Source organism: Linepithema humile, chromosome 1, assembly GCF_040581485.1.
Source record: "Linepithema humile isolate Giens D197 chromosome 1, Lhum_UNIL_v1.0, whole genome shotgun sequence".
Taxonomy (NCBI): Eukaryota; Metazoa; Arthropoda; class Insecta; order Hymenoptera; family Formicidae; genus Linepithema; species Linepithema humile.
The window spans coordinates 35,918,655-35,934,457 of NC_090128.1; the positions used below are offsets into that span (position 1 = coordinate 35,918,655).

At 39.0% G+C, this 15,803-nt stretch overlaps 1 protein-coding gene across 1 annotated transcript in view; it reads right to left on the bottom strand.

Annotated features, from left to right (window-relative positions):
• LOC137001233 (cytochrome P450 4c3-like) overlaps positions 1-12,509 on the bottom strand; it is a 32,672-nt gene extending 20,163 nt beyond the window's left edge. The window contains exon 1 of the mRNA XM_067359748.1: positions 12,379-12,509. The gene's annotated coding sequence lies outside the window, so the exon portion shown is untranslated. The remainder of the gene's footprint in view (positions 1-12,378) is intronic.
• Between the last annotated feature and the right edge of the window lie 3,294 nt (positions 12,510-15,803).

Here is a 15,803-nt window from a genome sequence, read left to right on the forward strand (position 1 = left end):
GTACAAAAGCAAAACTATGGCCACATACAGAACGCGGAAACCCCAAGACAAGCGTGGGAAAATCTGAAAAACGCATTCGAAGATAAGGGACTTACGTGAAAGGTAGGCTTATTACGTACCTTAACCTCAACTAAACTACAAGATTGTAATACTATAGAAGAATACGTTAACATAATAACGACGACAGCTCATACACTAAAAGAGCTTGATTTTGAGGTTAAAGAAGAAATGATAGGCGCATTATTATGCGACGACTTTTCCGTCGGGCAGAAGTAGACCCGCCGGTAAGCGTATCAAACCTCGTTGCTTTATTTACTGGATGTTAACAATTTCGACAAGTCTTATGATTGGGCGCCAGGCGCGGATTAACGCGCCGCACGAACAAATTACGTCAAACAATATTTTATTTATTTGAAAGCAACGGCGATAAGCGCGACTAGCCCACTCTACAAATGGCAGAGGGGCGAGGTTCTTTAGAGATGCTAACCCGGTTTGGAGAGAGGAGTCTGAAATAGACGGTTATTAAGAACACACTAATCAGTAATAAATAACATGTATTTCCAGTAATGAGGTGATATAGATAATTGAGTAATCAAGTGAGTTTGACGCCGGGTGATCGACGCCTTAACAATTCCGTGGAGCGGAGACATAAATTACCTCGGAGAGAGGCTCTATGATTTTGGATATTCGACTCGCGGAAGTCCGCGTACTTCCGTCTCACGCGGTATAATATTTTCGACGTACCAGTTCTATACTTCTCATTGGGTACGGTCGTTGCTATTCACTCTACGTTAATCTCTCTTGATAATAGTCAGCGTGCAACGCAATTCTTTCCTTACGCGATTCTTAATGGTTCTTAGTATTAACGCTCAACAGAAGGTCAAGATGAGAAATACACGACAGGCTAACTTCAATAAGTTCTTACGCTCGGTACACTATTACGAGAATTGACGCGAAATTATTACTTATACAAAAGACATTATACTATACAAAGCGACCGTCGGCTCGGCAGCCCCGAGGGGAATAGCATGGTGGAATCTTATTCTATAGAAGCGGTAGTCAGCGGGGCCCGGCCTAAATCTAACCTCGCACCATATCGCGAGACATTTCGATACTCTTAATACTCTTTCACGAAAACCAGGCGGGTTCTTATTTCCGCGAGGCTCGGGCCGCCTACTGATACCGCTCTTACCGCGAAGTCGAAGTGGTGGCCTTACAAAACGTCGGTACGCCCGTTGTGGTCCTTGAGGTTCCTCTCAGGTTGCCGACTCGCCGAACAGTGACGACAGCGAGGCTCGCCGGACAGCGGTGACATTCCGCGCATCGTCCTGCGCATGTAGATCCGCGCTATCGATTAGCGCTACTTGATCCTTCGATATATTTAGCGATCTCGATCCTCGCGTCGCTCCTCGATATTTCGGCCCTCCGTGACGCTTTTCCGAGGTGACCCCGGTCTCTTTCTTTTGGCAGCTGCCGTTAACGCCCTTCGTGGCCTTCTCCGTTTCCAGATCCGAACCTTCTTTGAATCGGTCGGGAACTGGCCAGGTTCCGACCGGATTCTTCTTTCCTGGCTCGTTACAACAGCTCCTTGTTCGGGTACTCCACCCCGGGTCTTCGGCGTGTGAGAGCGCGCTTCCCTCTCGGGCGTCATCTCTCTCGGTGCGTTCACCGGCCTCGATATGCTCCGTATCTGAAATCGTAACTGCGGTAGCGACTGTGTCTGGAATCGAATGATATTTGCAAGGGTGTTTTTACTTGCCCTTATCCTGGATCCGTCTGCACGCCGTCCGGGCCTCCGTCGTCCTGCCTGCTGAGTCCCTCGCAGGTCCCACGAAGGCTGCTCCACGGTAATTCACAATATGGGAGTTTGGCCACTCACCACGACTCGCTTAATTCGCTACAACGCAAAATCTAAAATCTCCAAAAGAGAATTAAGAGGGAGAGGCCGTCGCCCCCCGCGGTGGGGTCTCCGACCTCAAATTTCCCTCCTCAATCGGGCTTTCTCGCCCTTGTGACGGACGTCAAAAATGTCACGTCACAATTATTATCCGGATTACCCGATGAGTATAGGCCAATGATTATGGGTCTAGAGAGCTCTGGCACAGCCATTACGTCGGACGCAATAAAAGTAAAGTTGCTTCAAGAGGTAAAATACAGTGGAAAACATACAGGAGAAACGGAAGCGGCATTATACTCGAAGACAAAGGCAATACGTAAAAAGGGGCAAGAAAAGACGAAAAGCAAGTGTTACTCATGCGGCAAGATCGGACACTATGCAGCCAAGTGTCGTAATAAAACAAAAGATGAACCCAAGGAGAAGGATAGTTTGACACACAAGGTATTCACAACATTTGAAGCCCAAGCAAGCACGAAATGTGACGAGTGGCATCTAGACTCCGGGGCATCTACCCACATGACGGGATGGGCCAGCTGTTTGAAAGAAATGAAGAAGTGCGATAAAATTATAACAGCAGCCAACCAAGGACAACTAAAGGCTGTAGCTCGTGGAACAGCAGAAGTCAAAGTCACGGTAAACGAAAACGAAAAGATTATTTGCGTTGAAAATGTATTATATGTTCCAGGTCTAGCTGCAAACTTGCTCTCAGTAGATACTATAGTACAAAAAGATTACAAAATTTACATTACCAAGAGCGGATGCACCATACGTGACGCAAACGGAGAACTGGTTGCAACGGCCAAACCAAACGAAGGAGTGTATGTACTCTATAAGGCATCAGAAACTGCCTTGGCTACAATGGAAACAGAACCTCGAGGAGGCCTATGGCATAGGCGCATGGGGCACCTAAGCAGAGGAGGAATGCACCAACTAATCAAGGGTCCCGCCAAAACAATAAGAGGTTTCGAAACGACTAAAGAAGAATGTAATGTATGTATTCGAGGCAAGCAAAGTAGGAAACCTTTTAAGTATAGCGGTAAACGAGCGCGCGTTCCTTTAGAGCTAATACATTCGGACGTGTGCGGACCAATGTCCACCGAATCGTTAGGCGGCGCCAAATATTTTTTAACCTTTATAGACGATTTTAGCCGTAAAAAGTTCGTTTACTTTCTAAAACATAAAAGCGAAGCGATCGAAGCATTCAAAAGGTTTAAGGTATACGCGGAAAATAAACTAGATAAAAAAATAAAAACGATTCGAACAGATAACGGTCGCGAGTATATAAATAAAGAATTTAAAGAATTATTACAATTCTCAGGAATAGCCCATCAGACAACGGTTCTGTATAGTCCACAGCAAAACGGTTTAGCCGAACGCGCAAACCGTTCTATAGTAGAGCGAGCCAGATGCATGCTGATAGACGCAAATTTGCCAAAAGGGTACTGGGCTGAAGCGACGTCCACGGCGGTCTATTTATTAAACAGAAGCCCTGCTAGTGCACTACAAGGAAAATCACCGGAAGAACTCTGGAGCAAAAGAGAACCCAGCATAAGGCACCTACGAGTTTTTGGAAGCAAGGCTCTGGTATATGTACCACAAGAAAAAAGAGATAAATGGGATCCGAAGGCGCAAGAACTGATATTTATCGGATACGACGAGAATATCAAAGGATATCGACTAATTAATCCAAAAACAAAGAAAATAATCGTGAGCAGGGACGTTATATTTCGAGAAGATGGTTACAACGAAACTGCTAAAGAGGATAAAAGGACACAAAAAGAAACAGTCTATCAATTAGAAAGAAATTTGCAAGAAGAGCGTGAACGAGACGAAAATCTTAGTTTAGATTTCTTAGACGAAGAAAACACCGATGAGAGCCAAAGTGACGTTTTCTTAGAAGCAAATGAAGACGCGGAAGAATCTGAAGAACCCGCACGGGAAGGCCAAGCCGATCAAACACGCGAACGCCGAAGGCAACAAGGCGAAGCTACACCTAGAAGATCCGAACAAAAATGGAAGCCAGTAACCAGACCAGGATACGTAACATATATGGCAACGGAAGAACCTGCAGAAGACCCAAATACAATGGAGAAAGCATTGGCAAGCCCAGAAAATCAGAACTGGAAAAGGGCAATGCAAGAAGAAATTTACTCGTTGCAAAAAAACGACACATGGGAAGAGGTGGACCGACCACACAAAATAAAACCATTAGCGGTTAAATGGGTCTACAAAAGAAAACAAACGGAATCAGGAGAAATGCGGTATAAAGCGAGATTGGTGGCAAAGGGCTGTGCACAAATAGAAGGAAGAGACTACAATGAAGTTTTTTCGCCAGTGATAAGGTACGAGACAATAAGGTACCTCTTAGCCCTCGCAGCAAAACGTGGATGGACGGTAAGTCACACAGACGTAGTGACAGCCTACTTGAATAGCGAATTGAAAGAGGAAATCTACATCACACCACCAAAAGGTATTCCTGAAACAGATAATACAAAAAGAGTCTGGAAACTAAAGAAAGCAATATATGGATTAAAACAGAGCAGACGAGCTTGGAACGATACAATTGACAAGAGACTAAAAGAATATGGAATGTATAGACTAAAAGCAGACCCATGTGTGTATCTAAAAAGAGAAGAGAACAAAATTCTAATAATCGCCATATACTATACGTAGATGACTTACTGATCCTGAGTAATTACAAAGGCGAACAAAGAAAATTAAATAATTTCTTGAACCAATTTTTCGAAATAAAAGATTTGGGAGAAGCCAAATATTTCCTAGGTTTGGAAATATGCCAAGATAGACCGAAAGGTGAAATAAGAGTTAAACAAGAAAAGTATATACAACGGACGCTCAAGAAACACGGCATGGACAATTGTAAGCCAATCGGTACACCAGCTGATCCAAATGTCAAACTAACAGAAAGCAACGAAGAATGCGATGAACCGAGTGACGACGACGACTTCAAATCCCAGTACCTCGAGGCAATAGGCTCATTACTATATATAAGTCAAATCAGTCGTCCGGACATAGCACAAGCTGTAAACGCGGTTAGCAGCTTCTGTCAGAATCCTAAGAAAATTCATTGGACAGCCGTAAAACGAATTTTTAGATACCTAAAGAGTACTGCGAGTTGTTATCTTAAATACAGTAAAGAAAATAACGACAATGTTATAGGCTATAGCGATGCCGATTGGGGCAACGACAAACGGGATAGAAAGTCTATAAGCGGTTGTGTATTTACGTTGAATGGAGGAGCTATCATATGGCATAGTAAAAAACAACACACGGTAGCTCTATCCACGGTAGAGGCCGAGTACATTGCACTTGCATTTACTAGCCAAGAAGCTATATGGTTAAGAAACCTTATGTACGAAGTTACAGGAATCGCTAACGAAGCAATAGAAATTAAGTGCGATAACAGCGGAGCTATAAGCTTATCAAAGAACAACTGTAATCATCAGCGAACCAAACACATAGATATCCGCCATCACTTCATACGGGAAATACTTACCCAAAAATACATAAAGATATCTCACATACCCAGCGATGAGATGACGGCCGATATCTTAACTAAGCCTTTGCCGAAACCGCAGCACATAAGATTAGTGAGTAAGTTAGGTTTAAGTGATTTATAAACGAAACATAAAATACTTTCGAGAGGAGGTGTTGGAAAGACTTGCGAAAAGATTTTTATTTGTTTTTCCCGCGCCGTAGCCTAATAGTAAGCAAACGCCTATCCGATGGCGCTTTTGTATGTTTTCCGTTTCCGACAATAAAGCTCTCTCTTAGATTGACCGCAAGTGAGTGCACACGTTTTCTTTGTACCTTCGATAAATCATAACAAATATACTTTCCGAAATCTTTGTTTTACTCCTTCTAATGTTCTTGGCCTTGTTGTACTGCTTTTCCAAAATTCGACTGCATTTTTTTTATATTCATACGGAATACGTCCATCTGTAGTACATATAACTTTAGGATTTGCGTCCATAGCTCACCTTCTTCCTCTTTATCTCCTAGTTCGAATTGCTCTGCTGTTGGAATATTGTTATCGTTTTCATAATCTAAAGATTCTTCTACTTCCATTTTGTATCTCTCATCGCGCATTTCTTTCAGCATAGATTTTATTTTATGTGCCATTTCTCGTTCTTCAGATGTTATCGGACTTGTTGATAGATTAAGGGCCGAAAAAGTTACGTATACTAACATTATTACGTTAAATGGATTTAATTGAACCATTCTGAAAAATATAACAATTAAATATTTCTCCTTATTTGTGTACAAAAAAATAATACTTACTTTATAGTGAATTTGCTGTTCTTTCTTTGATGCTGTTTTATATATTGTTTTTTCGTAATCACTAACAAGCGCACAACTTTAAAGCGTAATATGCACTGACGGGATATGACAACGCGCTGCGCTATAAATGCACTCGAAATGCGAATAGAAAAGTGTAAAAGAGAGGGGATGTTTTGGCAACAACTTTAGTGAACTTTGTTCTTTGATGAGAACATTTTTCCGAATGTTTCATAACATGCTAATCTTTATTTCTAATTTTATTTGTCTTATCAATTACACATGCACGACAAACATCGATTACACAAGCGGCACAAACGATGCGTTATGCATATATATGCATATATCGCAGCGCGACGCATATAGTGCGACATTGACAGCTCATTTCTAAAAGATGCGATTTTGAAATATAATAAAATCATATATGGTTGTATTCAGCGTAAAAAATGCTACAACTTTTGTCATAACAAAAATTTTGAAATTTGTAAAAATAATAAAAAAGGGTAAAGGTAAATTAAAAAATATAAAATTTTTTAAAAATCGAGCTACGCGGTTATAAAGCTCATAAAAGACCATGCAACTTTTATTCGAAACATTTTTTGATATCTCTTACAGTTTTGACGATATTCAGTCAAAACCAAAAAAACCGTTTTAGCTTGTAGGGGTTGTTTCAACCTTAAACGTGCGAGAAAGCACATAAAAAAAAATACGTGTCTCTTATTTTGAGCTACTTTACAACATATTTAAAGCTCGTCGAAATTGGAGGGGGACACTTGGGTCCCTTTCCTTGTAAGTGATAAATTATCTCTAATGGGCATTTCTAACCATTCCCATGTAGAATGTTGACATGTTCCGAGCAAATTATCCATTAAATTAAGTACTGTCAGTTGAGATAAAATACCAAATTCTTTTGGTATGAACTTGATCTTATTTTTGAATAAGTATAAGAAGTGTAAATTTTTCAAACAAATAATTTGTAATGGTATTGCAGTGATCTATAAACAATGTTAATTTATTAATAACAGTTAATAGTAACTGTAATTTTATTAAATACAATATAATAAAAGAACATTAAGAGTTGTTGCAGGATGTTAGTGCAAAACTTTTAATTTTTCTTAAAAAAATTAATTAGTCTACATGAGACAGTTAAATTGTACACCGATCTCAGATCGAGATACATAAAGCGTACGAAAAGTGAAGTACATTGTTCTCACATATGGAGAATCATAATGTACTGATAGGAATTATTGGAAAGAAAGGAAGAGAGAGAAAAGAGATCAGGGTGCGAGTGGCTGTAATTGTATTGTTTTTGTTTTTTAAAAAAAAATTTTGTTTTTGTTAGTTAATATCATGATATTTTAGTAATTCGATATTATAACTTACATAATTATGACTTAAGTTGAGTTCTCTTAAACTATTTCTAATGGGAGCTTGCATTAACCATTCCCATGCAGATTGATTAGATCTTCCAAGATCATTATTCGATAGATCAAGTTCCAAAAGAGGCAAATTACCAAACTCTTTTGGTAAGAAACTGATTCTCAAACTTGTCATATATAATATTGTGAGATTTTTCAAACATGTGATTTGTAAAGGTAATTCAGGTAGCTGTAAATAACAAAATAATTCAAGAACATAACGATAAATGGTGGGAACGTAAAGTGACTTTTTCATTTTCTGTTAATTTGTGGTTAATATCATAACATCTGAGTAAATAGATAGTGTAACTTACGTCATAATGCATTATTTTCAATGATTTCAAATTATTTCTCATAGAATCTTGCTCTAACCATTCCCATGCAGATTGAGTAGTATTCACGACATAATTACTGGATAATGTAATCTCTTGTAGATGATGTAATGTACCGAACTCTTTTGGCAAGAAATTAAATTTACATTCATGTAAAGTTACATGTACTAGATTCCGAAAAGGTGTATGCATTGTCAATGGATAGTACAAAGCATAGTACAAAGATTCTTTTGCAACCATCATCCTTATTTTTTTCTTCTTTAAAACTATATGAAATTTTATTTTATTTGATGTTTTCTGAAAAATACTTTTTACATTTTGCATCGCTGTAAAAATCTAATGCTATTCAAAATTGAAATGGGTTGGATATTATATGCATTTTTAAATATCAAGTGTTGTGTTATACTAGAACAATCATTCTGGAAAGTGTAGTTATAGATATTATTTGATCGAACAAAGTTATGTACTCTGAATTTTGCTTAAAGAAATTCTATTATTTTTGACAAATAAATAATTTATGTACATTTCTACCTGGTCTATTCATATTTTCAAAAGAATCATAAAGGAAATGTTACTTTAATATGTGCTTTCAAGATGAAAAACATCTACAAAGTATAAAAGTCACAATGATATAGAAAATGTTATAAAATGTATGTTGAAATTAATTTAACTCATATAAATTTGGTATTTTATTCGATAAAAATAATTCTGAATTAAACGTGTGGTGAATATTACCTCGTTCCTTCTCTTATGTTGAAAACGGTTTGTTAACGATAAAAATGCGAATTTTTAGACGTAGTTATATGTTTTATGTGACGGTTGCTAAATGTACTGCTCTGTTACATACATCCAAGCTGCTATACATAAAGTCAATGATGTTTATTATTTCGTGCGTTGATGTGGGGAAAATCGTACGCGCTTTTGCCAAACGTTACATAAAATTGGAATCTGTCGAAGTAAACGATTTCTATATTGCAGAATTGACATATAATTTGTGAATTAGAAAGATTTATTATTTAATTGAAGAAAAATTTTTTTATGATAGCGAATAAAAGAGTTTATCTTGTTATGCATTGCGGTGCGTTTCTATTTTAATTTTCAACAGAAAAATTTCTAAGAGTATCAAGATGGCAATATAGAGATGATGTATCAAAGAAGTTATTTTCGACTATTAATACTTTATCTATGTTGCGCAAATCATAAACAGTCTTGTATAGCTTAATTGTATGTCCACCTGTATGTATTACCAACGACAATATTTAATAATTTCTTCAATAAATATATAAAAAATTACAACAAAAATTTTTTCCCTATAAAAATATATTACAATAAGAAAAGACAAAAAAGGAGAGAAAAAGAGAGAGAGAAAGAGAAAGAGAGAGAGAGAGAGAGAGAGAGAGAAAGCATAATAAAAAACTTGTAAACATAAAAATTTGTTATGTAAACATATTTATATGTAAAAAAAATTTATTAATTTTCTCCATTAGCACACTTGGTTTTGTTGAAGTGTAAAAATTAAAATAACAAAATTATTATTCAGTTTTCTAAGAAATATATTCTTTATGTCACATAACGATATCATATGTATTTTAATTTTATGAAAAATATTGCACTTAATATTAAGCCTTAAAAATATGTCGATTAAACGTATTAATATTTTATTTTTACTAATCACTCATGTGTATAAAAAAAAAGATACATATACTGTGACGTGACGCTTTTCGAGCGCCGTCACAAGGGCGATAGCCCGGCCGAGGGAGCAAGGAGCCCTGGTGTTGCTCCTCGCGTGGAGAGAGCAACCCGCGAGACTCCACAATTTTTGCGCGTCGTTTGTATCGTAATTCCTGTTTTTGTACCGTAATACCGTTTTTGAATTGTAAGGCAAGACCCCGTGCGGGCGGCGTTGCGTGTTTTGTGCCTCAGGGCGAAGATAGCATCGCCAGGGAAGCCGGACACCGGGGGATCATCCGCAGGGGCCACGCATTAGTGACCCCACGAAAAAGGTCAGGTACCGCGATTCCGTCGCCTCCGCCATCCAAGCCCTATCTAACTCCGCTTTGGTTTCAGCCACAAAGTCAAAAGCAACACAAAGACACGCAGCAGCGGACCTCGCCCGGCTGCAGACGGCTTCGAGGACCCCGAAGATGCTGCACCCGGAAGGACCGGAGTATGGCCCGGCCAGCCTAACCAGTCTCTTCCGGGAACATCGACTTACCGACACGTTATCAGCCGAAAGACTTGAGGAAACCACAGTGAGCGGAAGGGGGCGCCCTGGATGAACTGTGGGCGGTTCTCAGGGACCCCCCTTTTCGGAAAATCGGCAGGATGCGCAGGAAGGCGACGCGAATCTGGAAGGACCTAGAGGCAGAGCCGAGAAGAGTCACTGTTCGGTGTGACACAAGTGCGCGAGGACGACATCAGGGACTCAGCCCGACGACACCGAAGACGCCAAGGACGTCCAATCGTTGTAAGCCGCCTCTCGTGTAGCCGTAGAGTTCCGTCCGGTGATAGCTGGTAGCGTGAGTTCGTTTAATATGTAGTGTCTCTCACATTAACCGTAGTGTTTGATATCGTGAGCGCTCAATTACGCTCAATTACCGCATGTCCAGCCGGCCCCGGATATCGCGTAACAGTCTCTCTGTCTTGTGGGAATTCAGCGCCGACAGTCTTTTCTCGTTGCCGTTTCGTTACCGTTCGTTTAGTTACCGTACCGTCCTGCCGTTACCGTCTTTTAAAAGAAAAGAAAAACCGATTGCTACCGTTTTCTTGCGATACCGCTCCGTTACCGTTTGCCGCGTTATCACCGTACCGGAAGTACCGTGAATGTCTGCGGGCGGATTTTGATCCGGGAACGTTCTCCGCGAGATTGCGGTTACCGCCAAGTTCGCGTCTCGGCGAGAAACGGGAAAGCCCGCGAAAAATAGCCGTTCCGCGACATCTCAGTCCTGGCCGTTAGGCCCCCGTCGCTTAAAGTCTGTTTATTTGGCCTTCACCGGCCGTATCGAATGATCAGAGTATAAGTCCCGTGTTTACCGGATAGAGTCGGATCAGCGGCGAACTATCGTGATCGCATCTCCGTGATTTCGCGTATTTGTCTAACTTTATTCTTGTTATCGAGTAATTGGGCGAACGGCCCTGCTACCGCATTGAACCGTCTCCGCCGTATCGGCTCAGGCCGAACGCTGCACATCTTTAACCTTGTAAGCCAAATTATGGAAATACATTATTGTTAACTATTAAGTATTGAGTTGTCCTTGTGTTCGCCTCTCACTCCAGATATCTACGTTAAGTAAAAGAACTGCGCCCCTCTGCCATACTGAGCGGGGAGCGGCCGAGCAAATTTTGAGAACTATTAAAGTTACCGATACCGCGGTGCGATTATTCGCACCTGGCGCCCATTTCCGGTTTCCGTTATCGCGTGAGTTACCTTGCTCCCGAATTGTGTGGAGTACCGCGAGTTACCGAATTAAGCATCTGTTTCTGATACCGTAAGTTACCGAGTCGAGCAGTTATTGCCGATGCCTCGAGTACCGATTTCCATTGGGCGTGCTCCCTCGGATCTGGCGTGATTCCGAGGCTAGTTCACGTCGCAATACTTAGTGATAAAGCATAAAAATTGTACAAAAATATCTTGAGTTAAAGGCTTGAGTCAAGAAAATCAAAAAGGTTCAAATACATTTTGTAAGACTGTTATAATAAAAAAATTTTGAAAATCTTAAAAATTTTGATAGCTTCAATGTCTGGAATGCTTTGAGTGGTATAAATGTGTGACATATTTTACATAATTTAACACATATACATACCACAGACACATGTATATACAGGGTGTCTGGCAATAATTGCCCCACCGGTCATATACAGGTAGAGGAGGTCAAATCGAGTAGAAAAGTCCTTTACCATTTTTTAATTTTCATAATAAGTACTGAGTAATTAACGAAAAAAGATCGGCGAATCCGCGCAAGTAAAGCGCGCGCGGTGAGAAGGACATCCCACTGCTACGCGATCACTAGGACACAAGGATCTAGCGTTACGCTCGTATGTTGCCATTGTCATTTGTAGAGCGCTCCTCCCAACGCTTCATCGCGCGCCTAGTGATCGCATAGCAGTGGGATGTCCTTCTCGCTGCGCGCGCTTTACTTGCACGGATTTACCAATCTTTTTTCGTTAATTACTTAGTACTTATTTCAAAAATCAAAAAATGGTAAAGGACTTTTCTACTCGATTTGACCTCCTCTACCTGTATATGACCGGTGGGGCGATTATTGCCAGACACCCTGTATAATTGATGAATACAGAATCTAAATGTACAATGTAATCAGCGTAATGTGTAATAATAGTAATAAAGTACTTTTTTCACATAAAGAAGACAAATGCAACAAATGAAACTTTGAATTATTGACGTTGATTTTTTTAAATTGTAATACTAATATCTTACAGTGTTCAGCTCGATGGCGTCTTTTAATTTCGTATCGAAGCGAGTAGATGCAGCGCAATGAAATACCACATGTACTTCGTTTATCAGACGTTCTCGCTGCTCTTCAGTGAGACCCAAATTGTCCGAAGTTATGTCGCCGTTTAACGGTATCACTTTTTGAAGGACATTAGGTTTCTCGATTTTAATTCTTTGAAACAACTATAGAAATATCAATAATTATTACCATTATTTGTTATTAATTTACATAATGTGTACTTTTATTTGTAAAAGTTTCATACCTGATTTAAAAAATCATGAATTATTTAAGATTAAAATTAAGTAATGGAATTCCCACAATATCTTACAGGTAAATCAAATATGTTGCTGAGTCGAGTATCGATGTTGTGACCTTTCTTGCTTCGTATAATGATGTAAATTTTGTCAATTTCCGAGCAAGAATACAGCAACTTTTCCAAGAGAACCTTGCCCATAAAGCCGGAAGCGCTGGTGAAAAAAATGGTCTTGTTTTTGTAATAGGATTGAATTTCGCTCTTTTTCTTGTCCATTATCGCTGAAACACAAAAATTTGACCGTTATAACATTACATACAACATAGGATACAACATATAAGCATATATAAAGAATAGAGAGGGGTTCAACTGCCTACATTCCCATTTGCCAACAGCTTCGTTTGCCCACAACATTTTGCCGACAGCTTCAATTGCCGACATTCCCGATTGCCTACAGAGCGATTGCCTACAAGCATTATTGCGCACATTTAAAAATTAAAAATACAAACGTACGTTTGCACACAAGATATTATTGCACACATACACATTGCACACATGATATTATTGCGCATATACACATTGCACACATGACATTATTGCGCACATACACATTGCACACATGACATTATTGCGCACATACACATTGCACACATGACATTATTGCGCACATACACATTGCACACATGACATTATTGCGCACATACACATTGCACACATAATATTATTGCGCACATTTAAAAATTAAAAATACAAATGTACGTTTGCACACAAGACATTATTGCACACATACACATTGCGCACATGACATTATTGCGTTTTGTGTAGAAACTCGTAAACCCATGTTGAACCTCGCTTTGTTTGAAATTTCACGCGTAGGCGGCGGAGGACTTCGCCCCTACGGGGCGAAACCTCTCCCCCGCGTAAAACAAATAACAAATTCTACTCAGGTTATACCTAACAAGGTAAACCTAACAAGGTTAACCAAAGTTCACAAACAGAGTAGTAAACCCATGTTGAACCTCGTTTCGCATGGAAAGAATATGCGCAATAATATTATGTGTGCAATGTGTATGTGCGCAATAATGTCATTTGTGCAATGTGTATGTGTGCAATAATGTCTTGTGTGAAACGTACGTTTGTATTTTTAATTTTTAAATGTGCGCAATAATATTATGTGTGCAATGTGTATGTGCGCAATAATATTATGTGTGCAATGTGTATGTGCGCAATAATATTATGTGTGCAATGTGTATGTGCGCAATAATGTCATGTGTGCAATGTGTATGTGCGCAATAATGTCATGTGTGCAATGTGTATGTGCGCAATAATGACATGTGTGCAATGTGTATGTGTGCAATAATGTCTTGTGTGCAAACGTACGTTTGTATTTTTAATTTTTAAATGTGCGCAATAATATTATGTGTGCAATGTGTATGTGCGCAATAATGTCATGTGTGCATTGTGTATGTGCGCAATAATGTTATGTGTGCAATGTGTATGTGCGCAATAATGTCATGTGTGCAATGTGTATGTGCGCAATAATGTCATGTGTGCAATGTGTATGTGCGCAATAATGACATGTGTGCAATGTGTATGTGTGCAATAATGTCTTGTGTGCAAACGTACGTTTGTATTTTTAATTTTTAAATGTGCGCAATAATATTATGTGTGCAATGTGTATGTGCGCAATAATGTCATGTGTGCATTGTGTATGTGCGCAATAATATTATGTGTGCAATGTGTATGTGCGCAATAATGTCATGTGTGCATTGTGTATGTGCGCAATAATGTTATGTGTGCAATGTGTATGTGCGCAATAATGTCATGTGTGCAATGTGTATGTGCGCAATAATGTCATGTGTGCAATGTGTATGTGCGCAATAATGTCATGTGTGCATTGTGTATGTGCGCAATAATGTCATGTGTGCATTGTGTATGTGCGCAATAATGTCATGTGTGCAATGTGTATGTGCGCAATAATGTCATGTGTGCATTGTGTATGTGCGCAATAATGTCATGTGTGCAATGTGTATGTGCGCAATAATGTCATGTGTGCATTGTGTATGTGCGCAATAATGTCATGTGTGCAATGTGTATGTGCGCAATAATGTCATGTGTGCAATGTGTATGTGTGCAATAATGTCTTGTGTGCAAACGTACGTTTGTATTTTTAATTTTTAAATGTGCGCAATAATGCTTGTAGGCAATCGCTCTGTAGACAATCGGGAATGTCGACAATTGAAGCTGTCGGCAAAATGTTGTGGGCAAACGAAGCTGTTGGCAAATAGGAATGTAGGCAGTTGAGACCCTCCCAATTCAACTATAGGATATGATTTTATGTTTCGAAACCGCATCTTTCAGAAATGATCCGTGAATATCGCACTATATGCTCCGTGCTGCATGATGCATCGTTGATGCTGCGCTTGCGTTGCGCAATCATCGTAAAAAAGTAAAAATAAAAATGTCACGTTAATGTCGTCAAGTATTTAAAAAGCAAAGTTCTAATCAAATGACAAAGCTTACTAAAGTTATTGCAAAGATACCTCTTTTACATTACACCCTTATAAATAATTGTTACAACGCGCCACAACATATACACATATATATGTTGTAACCGATAACAAACACGAAAAAATTAAATGATTAAAAAAGAAGACAAATTAAAAGACAAACAAATAAATAAAAATCTCGAAATTTTAAATGCTATCTATTATTTTATATTAGTAACACAGACGATTCAAATTAATTACAGGATCTTCTATTTTTCAATAGTAAAACTATTTGCTCGTTTATTGTATTTCTATCATTCTTTTCACATTTATAATAATATATATATATATGTCGATACAATTAAAACTTTAATTTCAACAACGACATATAACATAACATATTGTTGTGCCCGTACTATTTCGCCGCTGATGCTGTGTGTGTGTTACAGCTGACGGACCGATCGATAATATCGATCGGTCATTAGAGAGTTGAAGCCATATGGCATTTATTAATAATCTTTCTTATATTCGTTGTCAAGACAACGTTGTCAAGACAACGAATATTGATTAACAGTTTAAAGGGTCTCTATGACAGTTATAAACAAACTGTCATATGTCAGATCTGAGATAGCTGTCTGCTCGGGCGGACGTATACGACAGTTACGGT